The sequence below is a fragment of the Euprymna scolopes genome, chromosome 5 (genome assembly GCF_053919585.1).
Source record: "Euprymna scolopes isolate OS-2025 chromosome 5, ASM5391958v1, whole genome shotgun sequence".
Taxonomy (NCBI): Eukaryota; Metazoa; Mollusca; class Cephalopoda; order Sepiida; family Sepiolidae; genus Euprymna; species Euprymna scolopes.
Genome location: NC_136486.1, coordinates 142,680,626 through 142,704,554, shown reverse-complemented (window position 1 = coordinate 142,704,554; position 23,929 = coordinate 142,680,626). Strand labels below are relative to the sequence as shown.

General features: G+C 31.9%; 1 protein-coding gene across 1 annotated transcript in view; it reads left to right on the top strand.

Annotated features, from left to right (window-relative positions):
- LOC145276996 (uncharacterized) overlaps positions 1-23,929 on the top strand; it is a 607,572-nt gene that overhangs the window by 5,374 nt on the left and 578,269 nt on the right. The gene's annotated exons all lie outside the window — the stretch shown is intronic.

Sequence of the window (23,929 nt, the reverse complement as noted above, 5' to 3'; positions counted from 1 at the left end):
TTAATTTTTTTTAAAAACTAGATTGTGAACAAAGTTAACACCTTATAAAGCCTAACATAATATGTACATTTGAGAAGTTTAATCACAGCACAAGCAGAAGAACCCAATATATTCTTTTATTAGACAGAGGCGCGCTCGAAATGAATGTTTCTGTTAAGCACACAATTGAACCATGATACTTGATACTAGTATTTTAAATTTTGATTCAAGCTATTATATAACAATTAAAGCATCTTTATAAAATCAACAGTAGGTTATTTCATAAGACAATTAGGACACAATTTAATCATCATATTTGATAATTTTAAACTTTTATTCAGGCCATTATATAAAATAATTTATAAAATCAACAGCAGATTCTCTACATTGCAATGTAGATTACGATGTATTATGAACTAAGTCACTGTGGTTACGCTAGTAAATGTTTTTCCTTGTGCATGGCAGTCGGCCCCCAACTCAAAAAGGCAATCATTGTATTTCAATGAACAATGGACAATTTCACCGATTTCGATGACAATAAAGTATTGAGTGAGACATTCCTTGATCCGCATTCAAAACAAGGCAACGTCCAATTTCCCTGCTAGTTTATGCTAATAAAAGGACAAAACAAATCCGAGGATGTGAATTAAAAATTATATATACATATATTTATATGAATTAAAAATGGCGTGGAAAGGCCAAATCACTCAACGTTTCGCCCACTGTTTGATGGGCTTTTTCAAACGCGATGAAAATAGCTAAAAATATCAATGTACCATTTTTAGCTATTTTCTTGAAAAAGCCCACGTAACTATATATATATATATATATATATATATATATATATATATATATATATATATATATATATATATATATATCTATATATCACCGAGTTTTTATCACTGAATCTTTACTACATGTTGATGGTTTTTATATACAAATTATTTTGATTTATATAGCCCTTTTAAAAAAGAAGAAATTATATATCTTAACATGCGATCATGCGTCATAACTATGTTGGCGCTTGTGTATGTGTGTGTATGTATGTATGTGAGTGAGTGTGTGTGTGAATGTGTGTACATGTCTGTGCATTAGAAAAAAGTAACTACTTGCGAGCATATTAAAAAGTTTTCTTCAAAATGATTGAGTTTAGTGCGTGAGAGTAAAATTTATATTTGAACCCACAGTGACTTGAACGCAGACAATAGCGCTCACACATGAACATATAATTGACACCGTATACATGATGACGATAATTATGATTTTCGCTTGTTGCTCACAGTGGTAGCCTCTCTTGCGTTGTCTCCTCCAAAGTAGGAAATTGAGATAGGTTTATTGCCTCTCAATCGAGTCTTTCATGAAAAAAAAAAAAATAAATAAAAATAAAAATGTCGGTTGGTTAGAACATACTTATTTTTTTATAAGAGTTCTCTTTTTCTGAGTGCTGGGCTCTCTACTTTTAACTCATATTGACGCGAATGTCTGTAAACGGTAGCTTCATTACGTGCATACATCTATGCATAAAGTAATAACAGATGCGTGCACACCCATAGTTGTCATGTAGCAAGACTTAACCACATCAAGTTAAGGACTTAAGAAGGATCTTGTGTCAAAATGAAAAGTACGTCATTAAGACACTGAAACAATGAGGCACTTTATTATTGCTATGATAGGCATTCTATTATAAAACCTGGTTTAATATCATGCAAAGTGTTCGACTGAGCTTCAGTCTATGCCCCCCCCCTTGCACAAACTTTCACAAGAAACACTCGTCTAGCTGAAAACACTATCAATAATTCCCCCCACTCTTTATCTGTGCCTAAACCTAAACGTAGATTCCATGAACAAAGCTTCTTTCTTAGAACTGCACGTCTGTGGAAGTATCTTCCGTTTTCCAGCTTTCCAGCTGACTACAATATGGTTGTCTTCAAGTCTAACGTAAACAAGTTCTTGATGAGCCGTTCCACTTGTTAAAAAAATTACCGAATTTCCATTACTAACGATTACTATATTGTCCAATTTCTACTGTATACTCTTTAACCCTTATCCTCGAGTGTCCTCTTGGCCTTGATAAGTGATGATGCCTATGTAAAAAAAAAAAAATATCGTACGGAGTCACCGTTCTGGAACACATACACACAAAACCTATAGTACACCAAATTTGATAAGTTTAAGGTTTATAACTCATTAATCGCTTATTATTTGTCTCGACCAAGTTTTAATAAGTGTTATAATACGCTTACTTAACTTTTATCTCTCTTTAGCAAATGTAAGTAAAATCCCTTTTTGATTGAAGAAAATATAATTTTTATCCCAATCCAAAGTACTCCCTTTTCGGGATCTAGCTTTTACCTTCACAAAAACTGGCCTTGTGTCAAACTCTGCTCTCATTTAATGACAACGTAAATAGGAAATCAGTATTACTGTTGCTATAAGTACATTCCACATTGCTCAATACTACTATTAGGAGCAAAGAAAATTTATCTTTAAGCTATGTTGCATGCACAGACAATGAAAATACTTAAACAACTATTAATTTAATAAATTACAGATTTAAAAATGTATATTTATGAAAATTGATTATTTTGTTTATCATAATAACATAAATAATATTTGATATGTCCACTTAAAGATTTTGTAAGGAAATATATTTTATGTATTGCTTTTCAGTATTTACTCCAAATACGTAAACAAAGCTATATATATATATATATAGTGCCGTCAAAAAGAAAGTCCGCAATTGTAATTTTTTCAAAAACTGCAAATTTAAGCTAAATTTAATGTAACTGTTTAAACAACCTATACCTCACTTTATTAGCTTTTTATTCCTCTATAATTTTATCTGTTCATATTTGGCTTTTAATTAAAAAATTCAAGTGTTTACGTTAATTTAAAAAAAATAACTTAAAATTGAGGAGGCAAAAAGAAAGTCCGCAGCAACAAATTCGTTTTAAACCAGCTTAAATTATCGCACCTAAATCAGTTTAAAATGTCCACCAACAGGCAATAAAGCATCTCTAATCGTATTGTTGTTCCAGGTTATACAACGTAACATTTAGTCCATATGCTCTTAGTGATCGTAAGAAGCTCATTAATCCTCATCTTTCTAGTTTATCTAATCCGAAAAATCGGCCGCAGATGGAAATGTGATGAGAAAACGGTAGGAAAAACTGTTCAAAAGCACCAAAACACCAGCAGTGTTCGTGATGCCCCTAAATTTTGTCGTACTAGAGTTACTTCTAACAGGGAAGACAATGCTATCAAGATCCGCAGCCTCAGAAATAAATTTGAAACGGCTCCCCAAATCCAACAACAGTGGAGTCTTGTTAAAAAGTGCTCTCTTTTTAGTGTCAAGAACAGATTAAAGGAATTTAATTTGCGAGGATATGTTGCAAGACGCAAGCCAATGATTTCTGTAAAGAACAGAAAGCGCCGTTGGACTTCGTCAGATGCAATGAAGATCATGACTCTTCATATTGGTCAAAAGGGCTTTTTAACAACGAAAGCAAGTACAATAGGCTAGGCAGTGATAGTATGCAGTACGTCTGAAGAATTTAATCCTAGGAGCTCAGTTTCAACGCTATAAGGTGGTGGCGGTTCAGTTTTGGTGTGGGGCATTATTAATGGTCCAGGGCCTATACTTCGCTTGCAAGGTCGAATTAATTCGAGGAAGTACATTAATATGTTGACTGAGCATGTTCTACCTTATTTTGGTCGGAATTTGGATGATAATCCCATCATCATGCAGGATAATGCTCCCATTCGCACAGCTGGGAATGTCAAGAGGTTCCTGGAAGGGCATGATATGCCGTGTTTTGATACGCCTGCAAAATCTCCAAACCTCATACTATCAAATGTATGGCATTACATCAAGCAACAGCTACGCAATGATAAAATTTCAAATTTGGAAGAATTTTGGACAAAAATTAAAGAAAAGTAAGATGCCCTTTCCCCGGCGTATTGCTGCCGTCTAATTCAAGGAATTCCCAAAAGATTGCAGGCTGTCAAATTGAAGAAGGGCTATGCTACTAAATATTAACTAGTTCATTGTGTTTCTGTTGTATTTGTGTTGCATTAATGTCCTAAAGTTACATTTAAATAACAATTTTCCTTTGTGCGGACTTTCTTTTTGCCTCCTCAATTTGAAGATATTTTTTTAAAATGACGTGAACACTAGAATATTTCAATTAAAAGTCAAGTATGAACAGGTAAATTTATAGAAGAATAAAACGCCAATCAAATGAGGTATTGTTTGTTTAAATAGTTACATTGAATTTAGCTTAAATTTTCAGATTTTATAAAAAATTACAAGAGCGGACTGTCTTTTTGCCGCCTTTATATATATATATATATATATATATATATATATATATATATATATGGATACATAGAAGCATCCACATTTTATATCTAAGGAAATCGCCCGGCAATTCTTTATAGGGATGAGACACGTAAGCGTTTGTAGCTTAATTTACGTAAATATATTTTCTAAACTTTATATATATATATATATATATATATATATATATATATATATATATATATATATATATATATATATGTATATATATATATATATATATATTTATATTGATAGCATAAACTTAAAACCAATACACAAAGTAGAGCTTTCATTATTAAAATTATAGAAACATTAGAAATAGTATACATGTAGATTGTTTTTAATGTATATATATATATATATATATATATATATATATATATATATATATATATATATATATATATATATATTCAAACAAATGTTATTAAAGAGCATGGAATATTCTTCTGTTTTATTATCTTCCTTTTCATCTCCAATCTCCGAATTCTTTTTTTGTGTTTTTTTTTCACATTTGTATAAGTCGGATTCATAGCGAACGCGTTCGACAGAGATACCTCTACTCTTCTCATGCATGTTGTAGAAATTTTTTTTCCTAATTATATATATATACATATTTTTATTATAGTCACGTGGCTTATTATGAATTAGGTGGTTGGACTTTTGTTATTATAATATTAATTTTTTTTATATATTATATATAAAGTATGTTAATTTATTGTATATTTACGTATGTGCATATTTAAAATTTTAAATCTGTTATCGCAAGCATGTTAAAATATTTCGACTATATTCGTAATTGATATTATTGATCTGCGTTATTTTTGTGTTAATATACAATGCTTCGATTATTTTTAGTCTACTAACATTTTTCCCGCCTTGCAAAACCTTAGTGTTTTCTACCATGTTTTTTTGGAATTCCGAATGTTGGCAGCCATGTTTTCCCAAATGCTGCGATACCGAACTAGAGTCAGAGAAGTGGAAAGTTAATCTTCCCGCAATATGTTTGCAGTATAGCCCATATAGTTAGTATTATTAGAGATATATTGGGCAATTAAATTGGTAAACTACATTGTTTTTTTTTTCTAACAAATTAGTTGTCTGCGAAATGTTGTTTTTGATTACGAGGTTAGTTGGCTGCAATTTTTTATAATAGATAATAATTTTTTTTTGTAATCATTGGGAGTCACGTATCGACGGATTATATCTTTTCATCAGTTTTGGAGTTCTTGTGTAGCTGATTACGCTAATATATTTGAATAGTTTGAGAGTTTTCCTGTTGGTTATTACTAGTTTCATTCAAGTTGCTGATCGCTAGTTTTACAAGAGAGTTTGGAATGTGGTTATTGACTAAATACTTGTTATATATTTTTTAATGCATTAAAGAATATATTTTTGTTTGAGGAAATCACCTTCGCACGATGTATAAGATTCTTTATTATATTGGTTTCATAACGATATGGACATTCACTTTTAAAATTTAGAATACAGAAATTAGCTGATGTAGGTGTTTTAAAAACGGAGGTGAGAAATTCGTCGCTACTAGAGTCAATGAGAACGTCTAAAAACGAGATTTTATTATCGACACTTCGTTATTATGTGAAGTTAAGGACGGGATTACACTGAAATGTACTCTCTAAATATTCTGTATCCTCTATGTTATCGGTAAAAATAAATATATCGTCCACATATAGAACATAAATAGAAGGCTTCGATATCAAATCGAACACTTTATTCTCCACGTTGGCCATATAAAAGTTAGCGAATGTTAGTCCCAATGGGGAACACATAGCTACGCCATCCACATGTGTATGTATATTTCCCAGATGATCATAAAATGGAACTTTAGTTGTGTACGTGATTAATAACTTCTTTTAAATTGTTGGGCTCATTTTCAGTGGAGGAAGGGTTAGTGGAAGGATTGACAACATTGAAACAATCCAACCCTATATATATATATATATATATATATATATATATATATATATATATATATATATATATATATATATTTAGCGATGCAGTACATTGATGGACTTACAAAAAATTTTCAAACGAAGGTAATTTTTGAATTGTCTTAATAAACTTCCAAGACTATATATATATATATATATATATATATATATATATATATATATATATATATATATATATATATATATATGTACACGTTGGACTTCTGAAATACTCATTTGATTTTAAAAAATTCTGAAATCCAGTATGGTCAGATTGATAAAATTTGGGTAAACGTAATAGACACTGCAATGTACAGTATTTATCTTAAATATATTATATTCTCTCTTGTTATTCTTCTCTCTATTATTATTATAGTCTCTTATATGACATATGATTGAGACATTTATTGTTTTTCTCAACTTACTATATATTTCTCTCTCTCTCTCTCTCTCTCTATATATATATATATATATACATATAAACTCATAACCAATAATATATTATTTTTTAATAATAAATAAATACCATTTATACATGCCCCATTTCATATTGTTACTATATATATATATATGTATATATATATATATATATATATATATATATATATATATATATATATATATAGTGCAAAATTTGTTGAAAATTCAAAGACTCGCGGTTTCTTTTTAATAACCTTCGTTTATTTCCTGGATTTTTTCCCATTACAGCTGTTTCAGTAGTGGGAAGGCAATTTAATGATTTATGTGTACATAAAAATATCCGCATCCCTCCCCACCGTTTTACCGTAAGTAACGCATCGACATACACCAAGCAGTAGGACTGTTTAATTTTTCACAAAAATTCTGTTTACATTGAGGGGTAGGGCGGTAGGGGCAGGGGCAGGGGGCGGGTGGTGTCGCCGTACCCCCCCCCAATGTAAACAGAATTTTTGTAAAAAATTAAACAGTTCTTTTGCTTGGTGTATGTCGGCGCGTTACTTACGGTAAAACGGTAAATTAAACTGCAGAAGCACCTCTTAAATATTGTACAAGTTCTATAATTGAATACACCCCCTGCAAAAAAATAAAAAAACGGAAAATAAAAATGTTTTTGTAAATCGCTCGTGAAAACTTAATTTTTTTTAGATCAATTAAAAAGCATCAAAAACTACGTAACACAGAAAAATGAACCACATTTTGTTTTTGAAAACTTTCTTGTTATTTCAAATGTCTGCTTAAAAATTCTTCCGCGATGTGACAAGTTACTTTATTAGGCGTGTCCATGCGCGAACGCATCATGTAAGTATAGCATAAACGATGGCGGTGAGTTAGCACAAAATAGCGCGAGGGTTCTAAAGTTAATACCATGCAAAGGTAAATTTGCGACGAGTTTGAACATCAGATTCGTTGTCAGCGACCCCGAAACCTATAAAAATCAAATTTTATTGTTCTGGGTTCTGTTGTAGTTAAAGTAAACATTTACTTGTGTTACATATATATATATATATATATATATATATATATATATATATAAAGCTGAATGCGTGTGTGTGTGTGTGTGTGTGTGTGTGTGTGTGTGTGGTCACGAATAGGCTCCTATATGGTTGACTATTTTAAAAAACTAATTACATATAATGATAGAAGATATATCGAGACACAGGAATGGTTATGTTTGATCTGGCAGAATTTTGGGGTTTCCGTTCGCGCCTGGTCCACAAAGTATGGAAATAAAAAATTAAAAAATTAAAAAAAAACGTTTACAAGTGTTTTTGATATAGATGTACATAATAATACTTTGATAAGTATGTTTTAACTTGAATAGGGATGGTATAATAAAATTGTGGGGTCTGCATTCGCGCCTGGCCTCCATAGAATGGAAATAGGCACAAACTTTAATAAAGACTTTTCATATCTATCTACGTAAGTATACTTTGATAATTATGTTTCAGTTTGAAGAAAAGAAATATGGTATAATAAAATTATGGAGTGTTCGTTCGCACCTGACCTCCATTGAATGGAAATATGTCACAAAGTTTAACAAGGTTTTTTAATATAGATCCACAGAATATTGTGATAAGTGTTTCAGTGTGAACAGGTATGGTATAATAAATTATGGGGTTTATCTATTTTATTTTTACTTTCATCATATTTTGCTTTGGTTTTGATACCCCAAATTTACAACCCTTCTTTTTCATAACCTATCATACTTTCATAAATCAGAGTCCATTTTCTGTAGGCTGTTTTTGAACACAGTCAACGACGGGTACTTTTACTAGTATATATATATATATATATATATATATATATATATATATATATATATATATATATATATGACAGCAAAATCATAACGGAAAACAGCAGCATACATCCTTTATAAAGGCTACAAATCAGATTTTTCTAACAAACCTTTGACTAAGTCTAGAATATGTGAAATTATCCAAAGCTCTTATAAAAGCTGAATAATACGATACAATTTACTTACTAACTTAAATTGTGGATCAACACGTCTGAAACTATTATCTTGTTCTCTAATATCGAAAATAGCAAAAAATAAATGTTACTTTATTTAATTTGATATTGAGAATTACCATATTTTAATCACAAAGCAACATTTTCAAGATATAAAATAAAGCAAGGTTATATTATTCGAATAATCACTCTTCAATCACTGATCGTCTCATTAATAACCCATCATGTGCAGCGAACTTTAGCACGAACTCATTTTCAATTCTGAATCGTGTTCACTCATTATTCCATTTAAAATATTGGAGACTGTTCATGTTCGGTTGAGTAGGCCTTCTCTCTGTAAACAGGATGAATGCCTATTGGGTTTGAGCGTGGTTAGTCTCTATGATAATTGTAATCGCTTTTCCCCATTTTTTCCCACACATAACGGAACGCAACGTAATTTTATTTTAAATTGTACATATTTTCGATCTCCCTCTCTTTTTAAAAAATCCCTCGATACAGCTTTGAGAAAGCAAGGACGAAACCGGTCAGCTGACTCCCCCTTTTTTCTCTTCTTCACCCCCTTTCTTCATTGTAAAACGCTCTTAATCATAAATTATAAAAGTCTTCTCTTCATGATTGCAATATTTAAATTCTGCAACCCCCACAGAATCATGACATATCTCATGACAAATACAATTCTAGTTTAATTATGAAGTTAAACTCGATGTTGCTTATTAAAAGCAAAATAAGATCAACACAAGAAAATATAACATTTCTACATTCTTGTGTAAATAATAATGTATGTCCTCCGTTTATTTGTTTTAAAATAAAAAGGAGATAAATTTGAAAATGCTTTCATTCATAATTATTTGGATAAATTAGTGGTACAATTATGGAGCGAAGTAGTGAGCACTTTATCGTGCTTTGATAAAATTCGGTTCGCAAAGTATATTGCACTTTTACAAGGATGAGGTCATAAAAAAACTAGTTCTTAAAACCAACACTAAATTGCAATATTTCATATACAAAAAGTTTAAGTGCACTCAAGTATTGGCAAGAAGTTCTTCCCATGATTTGTCTCCCGAACAATTAATACTTGATCATAGTTTAGACTTTTGTATTCCATTGCCCGCTGTTAAATGGGAAAAGTTATTTTCCGAATTTGAAATTCTCAATGCCCATTCAGAGAGACTTTCATCTGTCTTTGAAATTAAAGTGAGGGGTTTAAAAGCAATATTAAATAACCTTGCCCACATCTATGCAAGTAAAACAATATCCTATTCAGAGTTTTAATGGCGCAAAAAGCATTATGCAGTTATTAAAACTCTATTAGAAAATAAATCGTTAGTCGTTACCAAACCGGATAAAGGTTCAGGGGTTGTAGTATGTCGACAAAATGTCTATCACACTGAACTGGTGTACTTCCGTCTAACATAGCGAATGAGATTAGACCCTCAGAATCGATCTGTTCTATGTTGTATGACCTACCTTTAACTCACAAAATAGGTATCCTTTTAAGGCCCATTTTATCTATGACAGGGTCATCACAACATAAAGTTGCAAAATGGATCTAAAATATTTTACAACCTGTATTAAAACGTTACAGTAAATACTGCCTTTAATATTCATTACATTTTGCAAACTTTATTCAAGTCTAACGCTGTAACTAAATTTATGTGTTCTTATGATATTAGTAACATAATATAATAGGTTACTAATATCATAAGATATTTATTTGTGCCCCAATTTTAGTGACTATAGATATTTGTAAAGATTTTTTTATATCGTATCCAGATATCGCCTCCTCCCATTTCTGAGAGCATATTTGATGAGCTAATGAAATTTACCACTGCATCTGTTGAATTCAGTTTCAACGATGTAATGTATCAGCAAATAGAAGGTGTGCCCATAGGCTCAGTCCTGGGGCCGATAATGGCGAATCTTTCGTGGAGTTCCATGAAGCTTAATTACTCTCTGGACCCTCGAACCCCATAGTCTATTTTCACTATGTGGACGACACATTTTGCCTCTTAAATAATCAAACAGAGGCAAATAATTTTTTCTTCCTACCTAATAAGATGCATCGCACGTTGCAGTATACTTATGAAGGAGAGTGTTACTCGTCCATAGCTTTCCTTGATGTATTGGTAACAAAAACACCATTTAGTTACCTTACATCAATATACCACAAACCTACATTTATGGGACTGTATACACGCTGGGATTCGCTTTGCCTCCGTAAACGTAAGATCAATTTAATTTGGACCTTAACACATCGTGCCCTCATAATTTGCTCCAAATCAAAATTGAATGAGGAATTTACAATAATTACTGATACATTATCCAAGAATGGGTACCATCTAGATGTGATTAAGTCAGTTATGCGAAGGAAAATAGCTGAGTTCTCTGTAACTAAAATTCAACCAGTTAATAAATATCCAATATGTCTACGCTTACAGTGGTTGGGGACAGTAAGTGATAAATTCGCAAAGCATATCAGCTAAACAGTGCAAAATTGTTATTTTGCTTCAAATGTGCGTGTTGTGTTCTTTACGAAAATGTTAATGTCATCATCTCATAAAGATGTTCTACCTTCCATCATAATAATAATGTAATTTACAATTTTGAATGTAGTTGCAGTGCCAACTATATCGGTCGAACAACATTGAGCACTCTCCTACCAAAATCAGAAATGAGACATACTAAGCAACAGCGTACTTGCCAACAGATACGAGTGTTCAATCACTGACTATCATGAAAAACTTGTTATGTGCAGCATTCTCTCTGTAAACAGAGAGAATGCCTCTTGGGTTTGAGCTTGATTAGTCTCTAGGATCTTCGAGTAATATAACGTTGCTTTATTTTAATCACTTTTCCCAATTTTTATTCCCTCACACATAACGGAACGCAACGTAATTTTATTTTAAATTGTACATATTTTCGATTCCCCCTCTTTTTTTTTAAAATCCAACGATACAGCTTTAAAAAAGCGAGGGCGAAACCGGTCAACTGACTCCCCCTTTTTTCTCTTCTCTTCTTTACCCCCTTTTCTTTATTTTAAAACGCTTTTAATCATGAATTATAAAAGTTTTTCCTACATGATTGCGATATATATATATATATATATATATATATATATATATATATATATATATATATATCATAAAGAAAAATTTTGGAGTCATTTATACACTAGAAATACACACATAAATATATGAATATATACATATACATTAAACATATATTAATACATTCAAGCTAAAAACAATTTATATAGGCCATCATCAGTTCCCCAAGGATGAGATTTGTCTATAATATTTTACCTACTTGATAAAAATGGTCAAAAGTTATCTTAGAATATGCCAAATCGATGAATGAATACGGTTAAATTTGTGCCTATTCTTGCATTAAACACTAAACTCCTTTAATCCCCTTTAATCCCTAAATCTGCATCGAATAGATACCACAATATTTACTTCACTGCACCTTATCATATCTAAGGGTCATACAAAATTTCCGTCACATTAATTCAGTAGTTTGTGAGCAAAAAGCAGAACTGACAAAGAGGCGTACACACTAAGAGTCATATAAGATAGATTCTTTAATAGAGCTCACTATCATTAAGCCTATTCGAAATGGCCCAATATGCTTTTGTACGAGATAAATGTATTCGTACAATTACACGCACGTTTCATTATCTTCTACAAGGTTTACAGAATCTGCAATCCGCATTTATAATTTGAAGTTCGAGAAATTCTCTGAATATTTTAAGCATGTTTAAGGAATCTGTTTGAAGACTTGTTGAGTGTCGTTTGAAGATGGTATGCATTCATAGACACTACTAACTTGTTAGATAACAAGACAGAAAACACATAAATTCAATTATGTACAGGTGTATCTGTAGTTTTGTATATAATTAATGTAGTTATGCGTTTGAGTTCGCTTTGCAATTTGTTATGTAATCTGATAATAATAATCTATTTCCATTGAAGGTTTGATACAAATGAATCTGACAGTAGTTCTGTTGTTGTCGGATTAGGATGAGGATTATGTACAGTCTTAGGAGGTTCATTCTCTCGGACTTTATCTCCTTTCTGAGAAGGCGTGTGTTCATAGCAAGTCGCCTGATGCATCCCTACACGGTAACGCCGATGGAGCTTCTTATAATTTTTTAGGAAATAATGTGCTTATTCTATTGCATTGGCTACTCAAAACCTTGTACATAACAATATTTAATATATAAATACTATTATAATAATTAAATAATACGAAGATTTGGTATCTGTCTGTCTGAAGCTGAAACTACAATATTGCTTCTATTAATCGCACTATAGTAGTATCTTTATTGCTAATAGAAATTTGGTATCTGTCTAAATTCGAAATATACTACTACTCCTATGCATTGACTATTATACTATATTTAACTGCTCAATTCAGGAAAAAGAGTAGTGTAGTCTCTATTTTACGCATGTCCAGCACTATTTTCTCCCTAATTTTTCGTATGTAGGTTAGTATCTTTTTTGTTGTCAAAAGACTATTTTTTTGCGGATAATGTAGTATATATTCTTTCGTCATGATATTATACTTTAAGGCATTACCTGCTCATTTGGAGGTAGTGTGGTATATGTTCCCTTGTCATAAAACAATTTACTCAGGCATTAAATCTTTTTTGGGGACCGTAGTGTAGTATATGTTCGTTAGTAATGATATCATCCCGTCTGATTCATAATTGCCAGATTTGGCTTTAAAAAAATATATATATATATTTTGGTCTTCAAAAATTGTATATGGCGAAACTTAACAACCAGCAGAATATTATGTATTTAATAAACTAATACGAATCAGAAGTACTAGTGTCAGTAGAAATTGTAATAGTGGTAGTAATAGAAAAGGAAAAATAAGAAGAACGACACACAGAGAATTGTAATCACATGATTTTATTGTCATTTAAATTTCAGACGGTACCACCGGCCATGATGATGATGATGATGATGATCATGATGATCTTCTTCTTTTTCTTCTTCTTCAAATTATTATTTTGATTGTAACGTGGCCGCTACACTTTTACTATGTCGTTACATTTCAATCACTCGGACCCACACGTTGTCTGATAACGTCGCAAAATAAACAAACAAGAGGAAAGAAATAAAAATCTGACTCTACATTTTTTAAGTGCACATGAAAAACATTTATTCGTGGTTCTTCCAACAATAACGCATTTCATTATCTTTCGCACACCTACGTCTTTTACAACGCTGCCACCTGACGTCGACGATAGCCAGCGCTTTCTCGCCCTCGGCTTCACACGTCCATCTTCTCCATACGCACTTAGTCCCTTCTTTTTTTGCTCGACCACCTACTTTTCTTTTTTCTCCTTTGTTTCTTCTCCTTCCCGTGACGTCAACGCGTGCATACTAGCTTAATTTGCATGTGTTAAGACGGCTGTTGCTGCTGCTGCTAATATTTCGCTAGTTAGCTAGCCTACAGCTGCTGCTGATTTTCTCATACGCACGCCATAAGCGTTATGTTACAAGGTGAAATGCCTTTTTAACTCCGGTAAACTCTTTTTTCATCTAGAAAATGAAATACATATTGCACAATAATTATATGTAGTGATGATATTGCGTATTTTGTATGAGATTTTAACTAGTCTGTATGTAAACTGAAACAGCTGGATTAACAGTGAAACAAGTAGTTTCGGTCACTGGCATCCACCAAATGACCAGTAATATGACTCACAAAGGTGGCTTTCCTGGCATCCACAATATTTCAGTTGTAACATTGCAAGTACAAACAAACAAAAGGAAATAAATCAATAAAAATCTAAGTCGGTAGTTTTTATTCCCGTTACTTTCGATATTATTTTAAAAAACAACTCTCTCGCTGAAACGTGTCCATTTTATCTGGCACACGTTTCCATTTCTTCCAACCGCACGCCGGTATTAGCCAGCCATTTCTCGTCTTTGAATTTACACACCCACTTTCTTCTAGGCCGACTTTCTTTCTGTAGAGCACGCGCTGTCCGTTTTCTCTCTTCCGTCAGCACCCACGCACGCGCACACTTCCTAATTTGCATATGCATTTTTTTCGTACAGCTACTGCTGATATTTTCCATCGCGCTCATAAGCGCTCCGTTACGCAGTATTCTCTGTTTCCTTTCAGTCGATATCTAGATGGTGGCACCCCTCTTTGTTTCGTTCCATTCTCTCAAGCACTCTGTACGATAACCATCAGTTGATGTCTCTACACTTTGATTTTGTAGGGGAGGCCTACTTATTTTTAATAATAATTTTTACAGAAATCATTAATAGACTGAAAGGCATTGCTTCACTAGCAAACCCAGAAAAATGCTCCTTGAAGTCTGAGAAAAACAGGCCTTTCCAGATCCCAGTAATCTCCAATCTAATCGATTTCTATAGATAATCAATTTACGTTCAACAACTATTTACCATTGATTTCTCCCTGATAAACAACGATCGCGTTCTCGAAGATTTTACTAGCAATAACTTGAGATACTACGTGTCCTTCAAGTGGAGGTATGGCGGATGCTCTTTTGAATTCGGCATTTCTTTACTCTTTAAAATATTTTACGATCATTTTGGTGTGACACAAACAGAGGTTTTCTGTTATTTACCCCTGAAGAGTTTTAACACAAGTTGTTATTACCGATTGGTCATTGACAATTAAAAGTTCCTGGAACCTGAGTGCTAATCTTCCCAGGTTTTCAATTCCCTCTGTTTCTGTCGATAACCATTGCAAATCATATTTTGTTATAGCAAAAGTTGTTTACCATTGTTTAATTGTTTGTTCTTCTCCAGAATTTGAGTGACAATAAATCTCTTCCTCCTAAAATTTCAGCACCTCCTTACTTTTTCCGTCGATGTCTGAATGGGCTTCCTCCATCCGTTATTAACCTCCTCCTTAACCCTCCAGGACCATTTTGTCTAGTTAAGAATCAAGAAGCATTTTATCTAGTGTCAACTCAAGCTGGCGAAACAGTACAAGTATTTATGTGATTTCTGTTAGTTTCAATTCTCTTGGTCTTGTATAATGATCTTTTTTATTTGCTTTTATTTCTATTAAAAACCGGTAGCTTGTTAGTGTATTTTGGTTATACTGGATGTTAGTTGATTTCCGCATTCGATGATTTTTCTATATTTTTCAGCTGTACACCATTTCCGTACATTGAATCATGCCACTCTTCCCTTTAATTCAAATTTTCCCATTATCCATTATCGCATTGCTATTATTTTGATTTTCCCTATGTACCACACCACTTTTCGGTTATATAACAAGTTTAATGCAATTGCTTCGTTTTTAGGTCTCTTGAAATTCACCCTGTGATCTTCCGACGGCGAACCGTACAACTCGGCAGATTTTGTCCTTCTTATTGACTATTATCACGTTCGGTTTTCTTGTTTCGATAAATTTGTCTGTTTGTACGTCGATGTCTTCAAGTATTTTGTATCACTCGTTTTCAATACCGTTTCCAGTTTGTGTTTGCACCATTTATATGCATAGTCAAGTAATTACATTTGTATAACAACCAGTAGACTACTTTTCTCATACAGTCGTTTTGGTTTTTGCGCTCTTTATACGCCTGTTTTCTGCATTCATTTATGCGATTTACCGTTTCATATCTTTGCCCGTGTTATTCTTTTTGGTTGGTAATATCGATTCTGTTTCTGTATTCAAGTGTTCTTTTCGTAGCTATGTCCAGATGTTTTCGTGCATCTCATTCTGGTTTTTGTAGCAGCTTCTCTTCCTATTTTTCTAATCTTTTCTATTTCTAATTTTGCTGCTTATCATATTATTCATTTGAGCGGTATGCAGCAGAAATTATGATTTTTGTTTTGTGTTTTGGCTTATGCGTTTTCTAATTTTTTTATGCGTCATGAACACGATCTTTTATATTCACTAGTCCTCTCTACCCCCTTTCTCTTTTAAGTAGAGTTGTTTACTATCTTCTTTCGGGTGTAGTGCATTTTTAAGGCCATTAGTTTCATTGTATTTCGGTTCATAGTTCTTTGTTCTCGTTAAGTTGAGCCGCTTTGGAGGAATTTTCTCTTCTTCTTCTTCTTCTTCTTCTTCTTCTTATTATTTACTCAAAAAGAGTAGTCACACATGCCATAATTCTTCGAGAACAACATAGATTCTGAGTGACAAGAACTCTTCCCAGATTTTCAGCACTCTTCATTTCTTCGATGACTTTTGCAAATTAGTTTACGTAATCGCAACAAGCGTTTGCCATTGATTTTCCGTTAGTAGCAACCATTGATCTTCACTAGAATTTGGGTGGTAATAAGCCTCCCCAACGTCCCAATCCTCTTTGCAACCACTCAGTGGAAACCGAGGAATTTAAAAAAAAATTAAAAACTCATTTAAAACCCAATATTGCTTATATATGTAGATAATAATTCCAAGATTTATAACAGAAGAAAACATATTCTAACACGTTCAAATAATAACTGACGCGATTTATGGATTGTAAGTGCAAATATAGATGCAACAATACTATTTTGCACCCTTTGATTTAAATAACTCATTAAAAAATATTTATTGTCCTCTCCTATAACAGGAGTGTCTACGTTTATTACCTGTCACTAAAAATCTAATTTACACAAAGAACACGCAGCAAAGTTTAACTAATCCAGCATAGTAAACATACGGACAAGTTAAAAGCTTAGATAAGAATAATTTTATAAAAATACTTATCCTTTTCATAGGATTTAAATGAATTTAAATAATTTCCTACTTTTATTTAAGATTCAATTAAATACCTAATAAAAGCATACAATGAGTATTTATCAAAGTCACGAATAGGCGAGAAACACACGCGGACAAAGCTTTTGCTTTATAGTTTTTAAATACATAATTAAAATAACAATTACTACACTGTATTTCGCGGATGACGAAACGAAGCTACAATCGTGGTAACAAATAGATTTCTTGAACGGAACATTTAAAAGCTAAATATATTTTTGCAACTGAACACCTATGAAGTCGCGTAACATAAAAAAACGGCAATTCATAGAAAAACGATTGAAAATAAAACAATTCTTATTTATGTTTTTTATATTTCTATTGAGCAAAGTTAAGATTTTATCGATGGCAGCGAGTGAATAATATATTTGTTCTTAAAAATGCTTTCTATCATTCGTAAACGCATAACACCTATTTATTTTATTCTCACAAAAAATTCTATTTTTAATATGTTTTATACAAAGCGGAAGATGATAACACTTTAAACAAATAAAAGTACAATATCTATCTCTGTCTCATTTGTTCTCTCTCTCTCTCTCTCTCTCTCTCTCTATATATATATATATATATATATATATATATAACTACTTCATTTATTCGCATAAATTTAATATATGAAAGTATAGATTTATGCGTAAACTTTAAGTATTTACTTCAAAAGTGCTCAATACGTAGGTAGAGCTAGTTAGTAATTTATAAAATATATATGGCGATTAAGCTACACTGAATATTCTGCGTTTCATCCAACTATAGGATTCGTCAGGCTTATGCGCGAATTCTGTCGTTGCTTCTTGTTTTTATATATGTTGAGGATTTCTAGTCGGCCAATCAGCTTTCTAGTATCCACCGCGCCCCTTCCTACCAGCCAATGGGCATGCATTTTATCAAACAAAGGATCTGTTTTAGAACTAGGTTAGTGGGTTTAGGTTATGTATGTGCATTTTTGTGTGCACATAGGTATATTTATATGTATAAAAAAATGTATATGTATGTGCATTGTTGTGTGCACATAGGTATATTTATATGTATAAAAAAAAAGGAGAACGACCACCTAAACCCACTAACCTAGTTCTAAAACAGATCCTTTGTTTGATAAAATGCATGCCCATTGGCTGGTAGGAAGGAGCGCGGTGGATACTAGAAAGCTGATTAGCCGACTAGAAATCCTCAACATATATAAAAACAAGAAGCAACGACAGAATTCGCGCATAAGCCTGACGAATCCTATAGTTGGATGAAACGCAGAATATTCAGTGTAGCTTAATCGCCATATATATTTTATAAATTACTATATATATATATATATATATAATTTAAAGGAGATTAGAATAATAGTCTAAAGAGCTAAGTGTATTTTAATGTAATAGTGAAATTACTAGTTTAATTAAAATACAGGAAATGCTCGTTGTAATTTAGATATATAATAAGCTCGATAGTTAAATGTCCTAGTATATATATATATATATATATATATATATATATATATATATATATATATATATATATATATATATACTAGCAGAAATACCCATCGTTGACGGGGTTCAAATATAGCTTTCAAAAATGGATTCTGATTTATGATAGTATGAACAGTTGTGAGAAGGGGTGTGCGTCTAAAGAGATAGTTTCAAATTTTGGGGTATCGAAACCAAAACAAAATATGATGAACAAAAAGTAAAATCTTGCAAAAATATATATTTTTGGTATCAAATTTGTTGATCCTCGTAGCTAAGAGTGACCAACAAAATAATGATTTTAGAAAAGCAAAAATAAATAAATAAATAGAAACGAAAACAGCAACGGAGATTTTATTATCCGCATCCATTGACCCATTTCAATTTGTAAATTACAAAGAGAGTGTAAAACCATGTAAAACAATTTAATAATAAACATGCTAGAAGTAACTTGAACGTATTGAAATTACATCAAACGAGAGTTTTTTCACTGTGGGAAATTGCTACCATATATGGGGAATTCCTAGGATAATCTTAATTTTAGCGATACGTTTCAATAAGCAAACTTAAGAATTAAAAAAATAAATGCTTTAAAATTAGAAATTATCAAGCTGTAAAATATAGAATTGCATAGAAGATTTTCATGCATTACCAAAACAAAAAGGATGTATAAGATACACTAAAAATATAAATAAGGACTCACATATATAGGACTCACATGTATATTTATTCAGTTACGGCGAGAAAAATATACCCAGTCTTTGGATTGTTAAAAAAATGTAAAAAAAAAACAAGCATTTTCATCCGTTCATTAAATCAATTTGGTAAGTTTTCTACAAATATACAAAAGATAGTTTCGAATTTCTGCTGCACTTTTGAGAATCCAATTTGTAAAATCGTTTTCCCTTGATTCAAGGGCTGAGTCTAAACGACTTGCAAACAATGTTTACTTATTAGTTTGTTAATTTCTCAGAAAACGAACTTCCTCGTAGATGATATTTCTAGTTTTACCATTATGAGTGAATATGAAAAGGTTGTCCTTTCCCCCTGCTTTAGAAGCAAGGATATGTAGCTGTCCGTGTGAAAAACAATCCGCTTCTACATGTAAACCAGGAACTTTTAATGTCTTACCTTGTGACTTATTGGTAGACATTGCAAAAAATAAATGAATGGGAAACTAAATGTGTTTTAACTCAAAAGGCATGTTGGAAGGTGTTAAGGAATTTGAGGGATACAAACATCTTCGCCTTTTTTATATCAAGAAATTAATGTGACCTCTAAAACATTTTTCATAAATTTCTTCATAATGAGTCTAGTGCCATTGCATAACTTTGGTGGTGATATATTGCGTAGAAGTATAACTGGAGCACCTAGTTTCGAAGACAATGAGGAGGAGCACTTTTTGACTCGAGGGAATTCAAAAACTCGACTGGATAATTGGCTATTTCAGAATATTCTACGACAAAGTTTATGAATTTATAATTATGCTTAGTTCCCTTATTTATGTCTTTGCAAACATAAAATAGACTTCCAAAAATGGCGAAATTAAACATTTATGTGAGCATTGAATGTCTGTGAAAGTAAGGGAGAGTAAGGAACAATCCACCTATTGTCAACCTCATGCGTGTCAACCATAGTTTCAAAGCCACCATCTTCAGGCGATCTCCTATAAGAGGGATAATCATCTTCACTAAACTAAGTTCCAAGTAGAAAGTGTTTAGGGTATCTTTTTGTATATTCAACCAAGGTGAATTTCTATTGATATTACCACAAGGCTGATGCACCATGTTACTCTTTACTATTTCAAATAAGGTTAGGTAAGTTTGTATATCAGGTAACTCAACTGATATAATGGAATTACTTTGATTGGAGTTGGTTTTTCTGGTAAACCACAATAATATATGCGCATGAGATATGGGAATGAGGCAGGCCTCTCTTTTGCCACTGAATTGGTTACATGGAATGTGATTAAAAAGATGTTGGTATTCCACTAGAATAAAAATACAAAATATGATAACAATTGTCAAAAAGCGTAAGAATCAATTAATACATAAAAATAAAAACGAATGCATACCTAAAGCCAACAAAAATTCACAGAAGTAGCAAATGAGACTGCAAAGCTGAGCCAACAATCTATAAATATGGAGAAGAGTATGATACGATGCAACATTGTCTTGTCTGCTTTCTACTACCAAACCGATACAGTACAAGATCTTTCAGATATAATGCAAGAGACGGTTTCTGATTTGTTTATCAGATTCATCGGTTTGATTACCTTCAAGCTAAACACCCTAGCCAATAGATCTTTTCGATTAGTGTATGTTTGTCCAGGGAGAAGTTCGTTTGAACTTCCTTCTACTTTGGATTTGAAGTGAATGTGATAAATAGATCTGGTTTTGCATTAATTTCCGACATGTCATTGCATCTTGGGTCCTCCTATGCATATACCGTGGACTACTTGTGAAGCTAAAGGTGAAATGCATATCTGACCTATATCTCTTACTTGCCTATCGTTGTTTATATGATCATTGACCAGTATGTAGGAATCTACTCTTAGCTTGTTTTGATGAGTTTTGATATATAAAAGTCTTTCTGCTTCGATTGTTGGAAATATATCAGCTGCAAAATGATCGAAGAGATTTTGATATCTGTGAAGAGGATTGAAGGAATTATCTCTGATCATAAAATGATACGCAAAAAATTTATACATGAAACATGTTTTGTGATATTTCTAAACTGTGGAATCTCCAAATGGTATCCATCTTCTTCATATACAAACCGTAGGGGATATTGATGCCTGCCATAATATCTGTGATTTCCACATACAAGTTTCAGCATGTTATCTTTGAATGAAGAATTATGTCTCTCTTACCAAAGCTTTCATCTGCCATAAAAGGTGCCACTTCGTTACATGTTGGTAAATTGAATCGCCTAACATGATCATTGGATGCTATTTTATCTGGATTTATAACTACTCGAAATTCTGATGATGAAATTTTCTCGATGGCTGCTTGATGTTAAAGTGGGTATTCATCATAAAAAAACATAATTGTAACGCGAGAGATTCTATAAAAGATATTCGTAATAACAAAAACAAAAATACACACACATATATTGAAAATGATTTGGACTCAAGCGAGATGTGATGAAAGTACTATAACCAAAAATATTTTTTTTGCATTTAAAAATTATTTTTACTTAAAAAAATAAATTTTAATTCGATCAATCAAACTATAAACATATCTTCGAAAAGCAAAGCATTTCAATTTCTTTGTGTTTGAAATTTTCAAGATATCATTTAATAATATTTTTAAATAATATGTGTTTGTGAATAAATTATTCCAAGTTATCACGGAAAAGAGAATTTTAATTTTGTTTTCGAATGACTAATTACAAAAATTATATCTGATATTTTCTTATAATTTAGAGGACAAATCCCTTTCTGAATGTGGTAATTCTTGCCTATAGCAATCTTCAAAATCGATCTTGTGTTTTACTTTGGCCTACTTTATCTACCTCATTATTTAATTGTTTTATTTATTTAATAATATTAAATTAATCGCCATCTGAAATGGTTTTTATTTTTTGTACTAAAATATAGCTTGAGTCAAATAAGTTGTTTGGAAATATTGTCGAAACCAATTTAGGTCACTGAAATAGGATTTAATCAATATTTAAATAATTTATTATAAAATTGGAAGAGCTAAAATACGCCCACAGTGTTAATTTTGTTTACTTATTTTTTATTTCCGTGAATATTTATATTTTCTTCTTTACCATCTTACGCGCGTTTCGAAACGCATAACGAAATATATTCTATTTTTTGTATTATTCACTTCAGGCAAAAACTGGCTGGTGTCATCGACATATTTGCCATAAATCTGTATACTTTCCAATACTTACTTCTGGATTCATCGTCAGAGTTTGATTTATTTAAATTATTTTGAACAATATATATATATATATATATATATATATATATAATTTCATGAGTAAAAAACGTCATAGTTTGCAAATGCCATGACAGCCAACAAACCGAAAGTCATTAGTTGCTTGGACTTCCGGTTTAATGGCTGTCATGACTCTTGTGAGTGGCAACCTTGTTTGACTGTGGAAATTATTATATAATCTTTCATATTCTGAAAATTATATATATTTTAATAACGTGTATATTTATTTCATGGGTTAATTATTTAAAAAAACTTTACAAACATTTCAGGATGTTAGTATTATAGGTAAAGTTATTATTATTAATTATGGTAGTTTTTAAAAAATAGTTTTTATTAGTAATTAGCTTGGATGCCCGGCGTTTCCCGGGTGTTTGAAGTTTTGAGGTGTATGTTGAGCAAAAAAAAAATGGTAGTAAGCAAGTAGGCTCGACCCCGTATTGCAAAGAAGGAGAAGAACGTGAAGAAAAATACATGGCACGTCCATCGCTAAACAGGAAGTGGCGAGGATTTAAATTACGGCTAGTCAATCGAAAAGAGAGGATGACTTTCTAAAATATCAGCGAAAAAAGCGGTCCCTCCCTGTAGAAATGTGATCAGTTGAGGGGGAAGGAATTAATATTTAAGCCAATTGTTCGATATTTTACGTCCGAAGGGTCGAGCTTCAAAACGATACCGATCTCGTGAAAATCCGTTGCCTCTGTCGAAAGTTTTAGACATACATACATACATATATACATACATACACACATACATTTAAACAGACAGGTGAGATTTATATTATAGATGTTACTAGTATTTTAAGTTCTCGTTTATTCTTGACTTGTTCAAGTATACATGTGTTAAGAGAAAAATGCTGCCTAAAAGCACACACACGCACACATACACATATATAACATAGTTTTTCTATCTGAGTATGTGTATCACGATATTACAGTAAAGCGGTTTATCTACGAACCAAACTAACCGAATATTTGGAATCATCACCTTGGATTTAGTGTCTTTATGAATGTCAATTCTTGTTCGTTTCTATTAACTTCATTACTCCAAATG